Source organism: Phyllopteryx taeniolatus, chromosome 1 (genome assembly GCF_024500385.1).
Source record: "Phyllopteryx taeniolatus isolate TA_2022b chromosome 1, UOR_Ptae_1.2, whole genome shotgun sequence".
NCBI lineage: Eukaryota > Metazoa > Chordata > Actinopteri > Syngnathiformes > Syngnathidae > Phyllopteryx > Phyllopteryx taeniolatus.
In genome coordinates this window covers 43372541-43386251 of record NC_084502.1, presented here as the reverse complement: position 1 = coordinate 43386251, position 13711 = coordinate 43372541, and positions in this window count along the sequence as shown.

Sequence of the window (13711 nt, the reverse complement as noted above, 5' to 3'; positions counted from 1 at the left end):
GGTGTCTTTTGATCTTTGTGAACTACACATCACCCCACTGAACATTTGAGTGATAGTGAGCAGTAACCTTTTGAACTATTTAAAGAGAAGACCATACAGGCTCTTGGAGGAACTGCTCATTTAGGATGAAAAGTGGAGTTTCCGACACCGACGGAGGCGTCACCCGCAGTGTATGTCGCCAGCTGCCAGACGGATGTTCTCATAAGAGCCAGATAGAAATACATCAGCGACACAGTGGAAAGGTTGCATAGAACACCTTAGGCAATCCAAAAAGAAACAGTTATGAGTGCCAAAAGTTGCTTTATTTGCACTTGTAGGGGCAGTGTGCTGGTTCACACAGCTCACAGAGATCAACAGAGCGAGGTGATTAGTCCAGAGTGTACCACTCACCCAAAGTCAGCAGGGATAGGCTCCTGCTCCCCTATAATTTTGAACACGATAAGTGGTATAGAAAATGAATGGATAAATAAGAACGTGCCCTGATGAAGAATAATCACATAAAGAACACAGGCTGCAACTGATTTAGCCTCTAGAATTTGTGCTCATTTTTTAGGTTGAATTGTGATTCAGCTAAATAGTGACTCACTCACTCAGTCTGAGCTTAATCGGCTAAACAAGGAGGAGGACATGCAACAGAGGGACGAAGCGCATTCAACCATGGAATGCAATAAAATCCACTGTACTTAGTCGAGCTTCTGTCCATGTAACCACCTCCTGGAGTGTTTCACCATTCCCACATACAGGTCATTCCAGCTTTTTAATGTAAAGAAGTATTTTGATGTCCTTATAATCAACAAGCAATTGATTTCGTTTGATGTTTCCACCAAGCACAGTTCTGTTTAGTAGTACACAATATATATGTTTTGTTTTATTCCAAATGTTCGGTATTGATAGCAAATTCTTTAACGTTGACAATAAAGTAAACCTCGTGAAAATTGGTTGAGAAAAAGGCAAGTTCTGGTTTATTTTAAGTGTAAATGCTTTGCCTTTGATGGGAACGTTGCCCTCACCAACATGGCCACCATATAGGCACATAACCCGGTTGCTACAGCATTTTATCTATTCGTATTTGTAGTTATAGTCATCTTTGTGGGTTTGAAGTTACATCAGTCACATAACCTGTATGCTAAGGCTAATGAAATGGTCATTGTTAGCCTTAAGTGAATGTGAACATTTACAGCTTTTAGCAAGTAGCTTCACTAATGGGTAATATTAGCAGCTAACTTGCCAAACGGGTGACCGAGATGACTGTCCCTTAATTAATTGAATCAGTCACAATGTGCTTGTGCAACGCAGGTTTTGCATCACATTCCTCTTTAGGTGAAATGCTCCGTTGCTAACGCTGGTTAGCCGCAGCTTTTCCGGTTACCACTACTGTGCGTGTACCTCATCACGGAAAGGAGACAAGAGCAGCATCAATAGGAGGCTACTGAGGCAGTTTTGAAAGAAAGACATCCATCCATCCATGCGTTTTCCTTGCTGCTTATCCTCACCAGGGTCGCAGGCGTGCTGGAGCCTATCCCAGGTGAGTCTGGGCGAGAGTTGGTGTACACCCTGAACTGCTCACCAGCCAATCGCAGGGCACATATAAATGAACAACCATTCGTACACACATTCACACCGACTGGCAATTTAGTCTTCAATGAGTGAACCGAGCAAAGTTGCTAGTGGGAGTGGCTGTGCTATCTGCCATGGTGGGAACTGACCTGCATTTGGCGGCCATTAATGTCAAGCCGTGTGTATATGGTACCTAAGGGTACCTGAAGCATAAGATGTTAGCCTCATCAGCATACAGATGCAAGGGGTATCTGTGATCCCCTGCAGATAAATGGCAGTTTCCTCTTCATATAATCCTGACGTTCAAATCGAAAAAATCAGAAACCCAGGCATTTGAATATTCAACATAAATTTCCCTGAGGCAATTACATCTCTGAGCGATCTTGACCACACCCACGCAGATGATTTGCGGGTTGACAGGAGGATGGCGCAGCTCTCAAAAACGCATCTCTGTCATGCTACTAGAAATTATGGTTGGGGTGGGGGGGGGAATGTGACCACGCTCAGATAAATATCTCTCACTCACTCTCTCTCAGACGGGCACACACACGTACACACACAAGTGATTTTTCTAGAGCCCCCCCAGCACTGCGCCCGCCCAAAAAAAAAAAAAGAAATTGACCCCCAAGGTTGATGAAATTAAATTGACAAAATTGACTACAAAAATGGACGGCCAGACCACCCCTCCCGTGGACAAAATGAAATGGACACCACCACCCCGTAGTCCGCCCCCTCAGATAAGATACCCAGCTAAAAAAGGGCTACAATTGCCACTGGTGCACACACACACACACACACGCACACACACACACGCACACACACGCACACGCACACACACACACACGCACACACACACTTCCTAAAGGTCTTCAGCGTTACTTCCCTTCTTGTCTTTGGTTTTATTTACTTATTTCAGAGAGCTTAAAAGTGTTCACCTTATAGCACTATCTTGAGCCTCCCTATCACTAAAAATAAAAACTTGATATAGTACAACACAAGATTATCCCATCCGCAGGAGAACTTTATCTGTATTTATACTTTTACAAATGGAAAATTTATTGTCTAAGAAATCTTCCTTTTATCCCATCTCCAATGACTCTTTTTGTCATCTCATGACACGCCGTCTGTCATGCCTGAATATTAGGGAGAAAAGGTTACAGATATAAGTCTTCACAGCAGCAGGCAACGTTTTTTGTAACAAAGCCAATGAGAACTATGTCTTAAATATCTCCTCTGGCTGGCAGCTGCTGACAGGCTGGGGATGCCTGATGAGCGAGTCACGGTCCTGAGAGAGTCGACTGAAAGGTTAGGGTCGCCCTGGGCAGCAACGCTGATGAGGACAGGCACGCACATGCATACACACACACACGCACACACACAGGGACACACAGACACAAAGACATACTTAGATCCCCCTTAACACGGTCGTGTATACTTCTCAATTTGCATTATTAAAAATACACAAATGTACCAGAAAAAGACCGCTGTCATTACATTGTAGTTTATTCTAGTTGCTCACAATGACAGTGCTTACACACCACAATGATTCAAAGGTGCAATCATCTTAATAGAACACTGCTAAGGCTAATGGGAACATGGTCATTTGCTCTTTTGGCTAGTTTAGCTGGTTCAGGAGCTGCAGAAATTCAAAAGATGATGTTGTTAATGACTCCATATATCATTTGTTCTTTGCCTTTTCATTTGGGGATCAAAAATAAAAAGTGACTGATAATTTTATTTTCCTTTAAATCTAGAGCAACCCCTCCCCCCCAAAAAATAACAACAAATAACAGATTTTTATATTTCTATTATAGGAAAAAAAAAAAGGTAAAACAGACCAAATAATTTATTTTGATTTTGCTATTAGATTAGCCATATTTACCTGACCTGGAAATTTGGTCACAAGCATTGGTAAAAATAAGTTTAAAATTAGTTTAAAAATAAGCCTCCACGTTGTTGGGGAGTTTGCGACAATTGCCTGTTACCCTAAATTTATAAACCTTTGCCAAACTCACCACTGCGTGCCAATTTTCTCTGAAAAGGGTCACCAATAAAGAAACTCACACAATATTGCAATTTTGTCTCAGGAGTTCAGTAAGAGTAGAGTCACAGAATTCTGGGCTATTTCTCGCACCCTGAAACCAACCTCGCACCCACGCTCACAATTTGTAGATAACAGTACAAGTTCAGGAGGGGCGCATCATTCAGCAGCTGTTATCCCTCGCTTGACTCCATCTCATCCTGCTCTGCTGCTTCCCCCTTATCTGGAGACAACTTGGAGTGGTCCGCTATCATGGATGCACTCCACAGGAAGGGCCAGAGTGGGATTTTCTCCATGATGAGGCTCAGGTCCTTTGATGTCTGGGAGATGCTGTTCATGTTGTAGCGATTATGTATGAAATAAGAATTGTGTTTAATTTAGAAGGAAACGCCTGCGTCACTTCCGGGTTATCGTAATTTTAAATTACAGCGTTATAAATCAAGATATTTGATATATATGAGGGGCACCACGTCATATTTTTACAAGTTTAACTTTAGGCGAAATGACGACAAACCTTTTTAATCAGTCTCTTATCGGAAGGTGGCTACACTTTAGAAATTTTGAGTTCTAGACTTCCAGAGGTTTTTGTTCTGAACCCAGTCACACAAAACAATGATGGTGGTGAATTTTATAGAAAATTTAATAATTAAAAGGGGTTTCTACAGGATAAAACACATACAAACACAAAACAAACAAGGCACAGACAAACATTGGCTAAGGAAGGGATTTGTGATGTGAGATTAGCAGAATGGGCGTGTAGTTAATGCATATAGCTGAGGATTCCTGTTCTCGTTAATTTAAATCCAAATATGCACTAATCTGTACATTTAGTAGACCGCAATGTTGGATTTACGTGTCTGGAACATGTTTGAGGCAGGCGAGTCAGGCTCCCGAGTGTTCGGCCGGCCTGGTCCGCACCGGGAACAGGTGGATTCGATGGAAGGGAGAAAGAAAAGGGGAGAAAAACAGGAGGCCATCGAGTTCCCAGGTAGGATGTATCTCGAGTGTCTCTGTTTGCAAAACGTTCGGAGCAGGTGCATTGCGTCCGCCTCTGTTCTCGGACTGAGCTCAGGCCCCCAAACAGGGTAGCTCGGAGCACTTCCAGGAGGCTCTGCACCCGGGAATCATCCGATGTGTCCTCATCACCTCGGGTGAGGTGGGCGTCCTGCCTGGCCCGGTCGTCGGCGAGTTGGTCGGGGTGAGACCAAAGGAAAAACTTCTCCACCAAAAACTCCAAAACTTTTTTTTTTTTTTTTTATCCCAGCTCCCTTTTATGGCTGGAGCGGGACAACAAGGGGGGATTTACCGCTCCCCCACCCCCCTCCCTTTCTATCACATTAGCGAACACAGAAGGGGCTGGACCGCCTTTTGGCGTTATTTTCCTATTTTAGGATTATTTTGTGGTTTAAAACCAGTGGAATGAAATATTAATTATTGGATTTAAGATAACGAGACCATTTCCTCACCTTGCATTGTTCCACACTCATCCTCTTTCATACCTGTAATGAATCTTTCAAATGTTGTGTGGTGTGGAGAACATTACTATTTTCCATGTGACATTTGTGGTGTGGCGTGGAACATTTCATTTGGTTCAGTAAACAACAGATTCAACCTTAGACATTCAAGTTTGCAGCAATACAGTCACTAGTGGCGTTCATGTAAACTTCTTAAAATATTAACTCCCAGTCGAGTCACAGACTGTCTTATGAACCCATGTCTGTAGTGTCGTTCCGTCGCCCGTGGTTGCCGCTGTTGCCTGTTCCAACTCCCAAGTGGCGGTACTCAACAGGGTTGAGGCGCCTTTGTTGGTGCAATCCTTCGACTGACGGGAAGTTAATTAACTTAGCATCCGGGGGCGAACTCGGCATTCTTGGGTCTCCGCTTTGAAGCGTCAGGCAGATGTAATTCACTTAGCATCGGCATGGCAAAGCAAATGTCTGTGTCTTGTTTTTGATGGTTTATGGCTGCTGATACGTTTAGCGTCTGCCTGTGAAGTTGTGTCTCGCCATCTTGTAATTGTCTACCTCGGCGGGGAGCGGCGGTAGTGTGAGGCTGGGATGCAGAGTGGCATCTTTGCGTGGCGTGTCCTCTACAATGTTCTTCTGGTCAGTGGTGCTGAACGCGTTGTTCTATGCTCTGGTCTGCTTTGGTGGCAACATCACAGAGAGGGACACTGGGCAAACTGGTCAAGAAGGCTGGCTCAGTGCTGGGGAGGAGCCTAGATTAGAGACTGTGGTGGCGAGACAAATGCAGGACTAGCGATGGGCCATCATGGAGAATGCCAGCCAGCCTCTTCACCTCACCCCAGTGGGTCAGAGCAGCAGTCGCAGCTCAACTCAATGCGCTCACAGACTGAATGTTTCAGGAGGTCCTTTGTCCCAACATCAATTAGAAGGTCACTGTAGCTAACATGCAGCAAGTCATTTTCCAACAAGATAGCGCGCCAGTGCATTAATCACGTGAGGTTCGTGCGTTCCTGGATGAGCAGTTTCCGGATCGGTGGATTGGTCGTTGTGGTTCCGTGGAAAAGCCCCCCGTTTACCTGATCTAACACCATGTGTTTTTTTCCCTGTGGGGTTCAAGTTGAAAGTCTATGGAACAAGGCCTCACGATCTCCCAACGCATGAAGAAGGCTTCAGAAACGTATGTGCTTCAGTGACTCCCGAGATGTTGTCAGATGTTGGTCAGGCATGTGTGAAATGGTGGCTTAATAGCTACAAAATAGAGGCTGCACATATCGCCGCTCCGCCTGCTCAGTGTCAGACTTCCAGTGAGGCGTAGTGTTACCAATCGCCCCCATGCCAGACCAATCAGCAGGGGCGTGGACGTGGAGCGAGAGGTAGGGGTGGAGTGAGACCGGGGGTGCAAGAGGGAGCGTGTTTCAACTGTGGGGTACGGGGCCACTGGATGAAGAGTGGTCTGCACAGGGGAATGAGCTAGCCTGGGTGTTCCTATGATGTCATGCCACCACAGCCACAGTGGCCAGGCACATCACAACCTCCACTTCTGCTTTATCAACGACCATAGCTGCCACTGTTGCACATGCCACCGAATGCCAACCTGGCACCGACACCACTGGGCCAGTACCCAGTCTGCCAATAGGGGTTCCCGGGGAGCCTCAATGTGCCGTGTCTGGCAGATCCCTGCATTCCGGTGACTGTAGACGGACATCACCTTTCCATGATGCTCGACACTGGAGCTCGCGATTCCACTCTCATCGAACTGCCTCCACAGCTTCCAGTGAGCAACTGAAAAGCCACCTTGGCCAGCTTGTCAGGGGTACCAGAGGCTCTGCTGTTGACTCATCCGACTCCTGTGCAGGTGGGAAAACAAACATTGACTCATCCCTTAATTTTTTCCCCCAACTGCCCCGTGAACCTTATCAGCCGTGACATGCTTATCAAATCAGGCTAATATCTTTTGTGGACCTGAGGGGCTACATATTGTCTTCCTGGACGGGACTGAAATTGACTGTGAATATACACCAGGGGCACCACATGTCATGCTCTCTACTGCCCCCACGGCATATCAAGATCAATATGCTGACCTCTACTGTCCAGCTCTGAATCGTGAGTCTCCCTCCTCCCGTGGTTTGCACACCCTCTATCAACTCTGGTCTCCATGGCTTACTAGCGTGCACCCTTACACTCCGCCAATTGACCCGTTACATTGTACATTGTATTATGGTAAGTCACCTGACCTAGTCTATCGAGACCATTTCTTTGCTCAAATTGAAGATCATCAGTGGTCACTTTTTTCTGACTATTTGTATGTCACATCAACTGGCATTGCCTCACCATGTGTCACATGCAGGAGCAGAGGGATTGGTATGAGATGGATGCGACAGCTGTGCCACACGTCACATTGGCTGTTGGAGCTACATATCAGGCGAAAGATTTTGGTCCCATGATTAGAGAGTGCGTAAAACCCACTGATTGGGTCAGATGACACCCACTATGTACTCGGTACGCAGCTGGATTGGCCAAGATACTACAAAAGACCGCACGCATTGTGATGTCACACCCGTTGACAGTACTCACGACACACGGTGTAATGGCGTACGTGACTTAGTCAGCATTCACAATGTCATCTTTAAGACAGGCATGCTTGGAGAAGATTTTTAATGCACCACACATCACATATACACATGAAGATACCATCCAGGAGGGGCACCCCCATGAATATGTTGCAAGGACAGTAGAGCAATCTCGTGTCAGACAAGACTTGCAAGGTACGTCCTACTCTGACACCGAGATGATTTTGTACACAGGTGGTTGTTATTTTGGGGATCCGGAGAAGGGTCTTTAGGCAGCATATGCAGTGGTACAGCAAGATGGCAGCGGTCAACTTGAGGTGAAGGAAACAGAGAAGTGGAAGGGAAGCAAACAGCAGAGTTGGCAGATTTGAGAGCGGTGGTAAGCGCTTAAGAATTAGCAGAGGGAAAAATTGTGAACATTTATACAGATTCAGCCTATATTTGCGGTGTAGTGCATGTGGAGTTGTCACAATGGTTTAGAGCAGGTTTTTGACAGCGACAGGAACACCAATTAAGCATCAGGATGTGATAATTAGACTATGCACGGCTTTATGAAGCCCCTCAAGGTGGCAGTGATAAAATGCAAAGGGCATAATAAAGGTAATGGTTTGGTGGAACAAGGAAGTGAGGCAGCAGATGCCATAGCAAAGCAGACAGCAGTTTCCATGACAACACATCAGATGGTGTGTGCTGAATTAGGACCAGTTAAATTATTCCCGAAACTGACTTTAGATACCTGGACCAGAAACAAGTGTCTCCAGAAGCAAGAACTATTTGGAAGGCTAATAAAGCCTATACAGATACCACGGCCTTCTGGCGCCACCCTGACCGTCGTCCTGTTCCCTTGGCGGTTCGGCTCTGGGTCTTGGGGGAGGAGGCTCATGGAGCAGCGCATGTAGGTAAGGCACAAATGACATGAGCACTCATTAATTGGTGTCACCCTCACCTGCATGACGCAATTGAGAATTTGATGAAAATTGTGAGGCGGCACGGTGGACGACTGGTTAGAGCGTCAGCCTCACAGTTCTGAGGACCGGAGTTCAATCCCCGGCCCCGCCTGTGTGGAGTTTGCATGTTCTCCCCTGGCCTGCGTGGGTTTTCTCCGGGCACTCCGGTTTCCCCACATCCCAAAAACATGCATGAATTGGAGACTATAAATTGCTTGTAGGTGTGAATGTGAGTGCGAATGGTTGTTTTTTTTGTATGTGCCATGCGATTGGCTGGCAACCAGTTCAGGGTGTACCCCGCCTCCTGCCCGATGATAGCTGGGATAGGCTCCAGCACGCCCACGACCCTAGTGAGGAGAAGCGGCTCAGAAAATGGATGGATGGATGGATGAAAATTGCGAGGTGTGTGAGCTATTTAATATTCGGCAACCTGTTGGTTATCCATACAAGGTCATCAAGAGGACATCACACGCCCTCCAGCTGGAGGGAAAATGGACCACCTGGTTCCACGTGGGGCAGTGTGCCCCCACCCAAAAGGGGGACTACCTAATTTTTTGCACATACTCATGGGTGGACCTCAGGCTAGCTGAGGTCAAAAGGGGGAAATTGTCATATTATCCATAGATCTTTTATTCAGTATGGCTTGCTAAATCTGGCCTAAGAGTTGCCTTTGACCACTTGTGTAACTGTTTGCGCAGAAAATTTACTTTGACCACTTGTGTAATTGCTTGTACAAATATGCTGCTGCTTGTGTAAACTTGTTTACAGGATGGGGAGCAAAAGGGAGGGGGTGATGACCTGGAGTCAAGTGAGGCCCACCAGCAATTGGATGGAGCCGCTCCTCCCACGCTTGTATTGCAAACTTTAAATTGTGAGGGCTGTTAGGGAAGGAGCGCCATTTATCTTATCCTTCTGCACCGCTTATGTGAGGTTCGGTGTCAGGGAAAAGAAATTCTGATGATTTTGTACTCTTTTCTGAATTCCTTATATAAAACGGATCAAATTGCAACCTGTGTGAGTTTTTGACTGGTTGTCTTTCCTCAGAGAAAAACTAACACACAGTGGTGAATGTGGCAGTAGTTTATTAATTTTGGTCTCTGCCCCTAGAGAATATGAACACGCATGGTGAGTGGAGCAGTAGTTTATTAATTTGTAATTTGGGCCTTTTCCTCAGGGTAGTTTATTAATTTGTAATTTGGGCGGTATGGCCGAAGTAAAGACTTCGGCCATACCGCCGCCATGTGCTTCACGGAGACCTGGCTTTGCGACGCTGTATCCGATGGCGCCGTCATGCTTCCCGGCTTCCATACTCATCGAGCGGACCGCGACATGGAATCATCGGGGAAAACAAAGGGCGGCGGGATATGCTTCTATATCAACGAGAAATGGTGTACGGACATCACGGAGCTCAGCACACACTGCAGCCTGCATTTGGAGTCGCTGTTTTTGAACTGTAAGCCATTCTACTCGCCGCGTGAGTTCGCATCATTCATCCTGGCTGGAGTCTACATTCCGCCTCAAGCTAACACGAACACCGCACTGCTAACGCTCGCCGAACAAGTCAACGAAATTGAAAAAAAAACACCAGGACTCACCCCTCATTATTCTCGGGGACTTTAACAAAACTAAACTCAACCACGAACTCCCTAAATACAAGCAGCACATCGACTGTCCTACCAGGGAAAATAACATTTTAGACCACTGCTACACTACGGTAAAAAACGCATACCGTGCTATACCTCGTGCAGCCCTGGGCTCGTCTGATCACTGCTTAATTCATTTAATACCGACGTAAAGGCAAGAACTTAAATGCGCGAAGCCTACAGTGAAAACAGTGAAAAAGTGGACCAATGAAGCAAAGATGGAAGTTCAGAGCTCCTTAGACTGCACAGACTGGAGTGTCTTTGAAAATTCAGCCGGCAGCCTGGATGAATATACGGACACTGTTACATCCTATATCAGTTTATGTGAAGATATGTGTGTACCAACAAAATCATTTTGCACATTCAACAACAACAAGCCGTGGTTCACTGCTAAACTTAAGCAGCTTCACCAAGCTAAGGAGGATGCATATCAGAGCGGGGACAGGGCCCTGTATAATCGAGCTAGAAACCAGCTGACTAAAGAAATTAACATTGCAAAGAGGAACTATGCAGCAAAGTTGGAAAAACAGTTTAGCACTAACGACTCTAAATCAGTCTGGCATGCATTCCAATCGCTGAGTAACTACAAGTTGAGAACAATAGCACACTAGCCAACGACTTGAATACCTTCTACTGCAGATTTGAAAAAGACAGTTTCACACCCCACACCCACCCGGCTGCACCCCCGACCACAATCACACCTCTGACTTCTGCGTTAACCATCCATGAACAGGATGTGAGACGCGTCTTCAAACAACAAAAGATTAACAAAGCGGCAGGCCCAGACCATGTGTCCCCGTCCTGCCTCAAAGTCTGCACGGACGAGCTCACGCCAGTCTTCACTCAGATTTTCAATAGATCTCTGGAACTTTGTGAAGTACCATCCTGTTTCAAACGCTCCACCATCATTCCAGTCCCCAAGAAACCTGCAATCTCGGGTCTAAATGACTACAGGCCTGTCGCTTTGACATCTGTGGTCATGAAGTCCTTTGAACGTCTCGTGCTGGACCACCTCAAGAGTGTCACAGGTCCCCTGCTGGACCCCCTGCAGTTTGCCTACCAAGCGAACAGGTCTGCGGATGATGCAGTCAAAATGGGACTGCACTTCATCCGAGAACACCTTGACAGTGCAGGGACCTACGCGAGGATCCTGTTCATGGAATTCAGCTCAGCGTTCAACACCATCATCCCTGAACTCCTTCCATCCAAGCTTCTCCAGCTCAGCGTCTCACCTGCCATCTGCCAGTGGATTTACAGCTTTCTGACGGGCAGGACACAGCAGGTGAGGCTGGGGGAGGCCACCTCATCCACACGCAGCATCAGCACTGGGGCGACCAAAGGTTGTGTCCTCTCTCCGCTGCTCTTCTAGCTATACACAAACGACTGCACCTCAGCAGTGGGCGACCAACATCAACTCCGTCCTCAAAAAGGCCCAGCAGAAGATGTACTTCCTGCGGCTTCTGAGAAAGCACGTCCTGCCAACGGAGCTGCTGAGACAGATCTACACAGCGGTCATCGAATCAGTCATGTGTTCTTCCATCAAAGTCTGGTTTGGTGGTGCTACAAAAAAGGACAAACTCCGACTGCAACGGACAATCAAAACTGCTGAATGGATTGTCGGTAGCCCCCTACCCACCATTGAGGGCTTGCACGCTGCCAGAACTAAGACAAGAGCGTGCAAAATCCTCTTGGACCCTCCGCACCCCGGTCACCGGCTCTTCCAGCTCCTTCCCTCAGGTAGGCGCTACCGATCAATGCAAACTAGAACTAGCCGACATTCCAACAGCTTCTTCCCTCTTGCGATCAACTTCTTAAACACCTAACCTACAATTTCATTACAACATGCTGACAATTTTTTGACTTGAGTTTGTTGTCACATTTCTGTGGGGCCAATTATGTATTACTCGTGCACTCACTGTAGTTGTCTCGTCATGCTGCACTATTTGCATATACTGGCCACTCATGCCAGAGTAGCATTTGCTCCATTTGCACACTGATTGAGGAGTATCTGCAACATTTGCACAACCAACATTGTCCCAGACTATCGCACTACTCGTCACTTTAAACCACATACACTCCTTGAAGTCTCGGCGCCCTTTGCACAATGGTCATTGCACCGGACTGTTGCAATATTAGTCATTCAAACTGCTCTAAGTGCTAGAGGACACTGCATCTTTTTGCTAAATTTTCAAAAAAAAAAAAATAAATGTACCGGCATTACCAGATAACTCGCAACCCTTTACTGCTCAGTGACGTTTTTTTTGTTTTTTTTGTCAATGTCTTTCTGTCTCCAAAGTGTTCTGTAAATTGACTGTCTGTTGTCCTACTAGAGCGGCTCCAACTCCCGGAGAAAAATTCCTTGTGTGTTTTTGGACATACTTGGCAAATAAAGATGATTCTGATTCTGATTCTGAATGTGTGCATGAGTGGGTCAATGTCAGGCTTTGTAAAACGCTTTGGTCACTGTGATGGTGTAGATAAAACGCTAAATAAGTGCATTCCATTTAGCATTTACATGCTCCTTGGAGGGCCACCAAAACTGCTGGGAAACAGAATGCATTGTTTGTATGATGCCCAAATGGCAGGTGAGCAGCGAGGTGTGGGCCGAATGGACCACCTGTGGTCTGAAAGAGACAGCGACAAACAAGCGATTCACCGGACAGCCACTGGGTGCTGGGCTTTCACCATTTACTTGCTTCACCGAAGATTTTATTTTCCAAGTTCGCCCTCCACCATGAACTGTCAGCTGGGATCAGGAACCATGAGGATTGTAGCAGTAGTTAACTACAACTTGAGCTGCTGGAAGGCCTTCTCTGCTGCAGGGACCACTGGAATGAAACCTGGGGAGACGTGAGTGCATGGAGAAATGTGGCTATGCTGCTGAACTTTTTGATAAGCTGCCTGTAAAAGTTAGCAAATCCAAAGAGTTGCTGCACCTTTTTACAGCTATCAGGTGTAGGCCACTGAGCCACAGTGCTAACTTTAGCCTGGATCATTTGCATTTTTCCAGGGGCTATGATGAAGCCCAGGAAAGATATGGTGTCCGCATGAAATTCACTTTTTTCCGCTTTGACATACAAGTGGCTTTCTAAAACTGGGAATAGATCAAAATGTCATCCAAGTACACATACACACAGATGTTTAGGAAGTCTCTGAGAACATCATTAATAATTGCTTGGAAAACCATAGGTACATTACTTAGTCCAAATGGCAAGATATTCATAATGATGAGTTAAAGCCGGTCTTCCATTCGTCCCCCTCTCTGATTCGAACCAGGTGGTATGCATTTCTCAAATCTAAATTTTGTAAAAATGTTGGCCTGTTGAAGCTCATCAAGGGCTGACAACATCCAGCAGAGGATACCAATAGTTAACAGTCATGTCATTAAGTGGACCGTAACCAATACCAGGTCTGAGAGTCCCATCTTTTTTCCCCCGACAAAAACGAACCTCGCCCCCGCTGGAGATGAAGAGAGTCAAATAAAGCC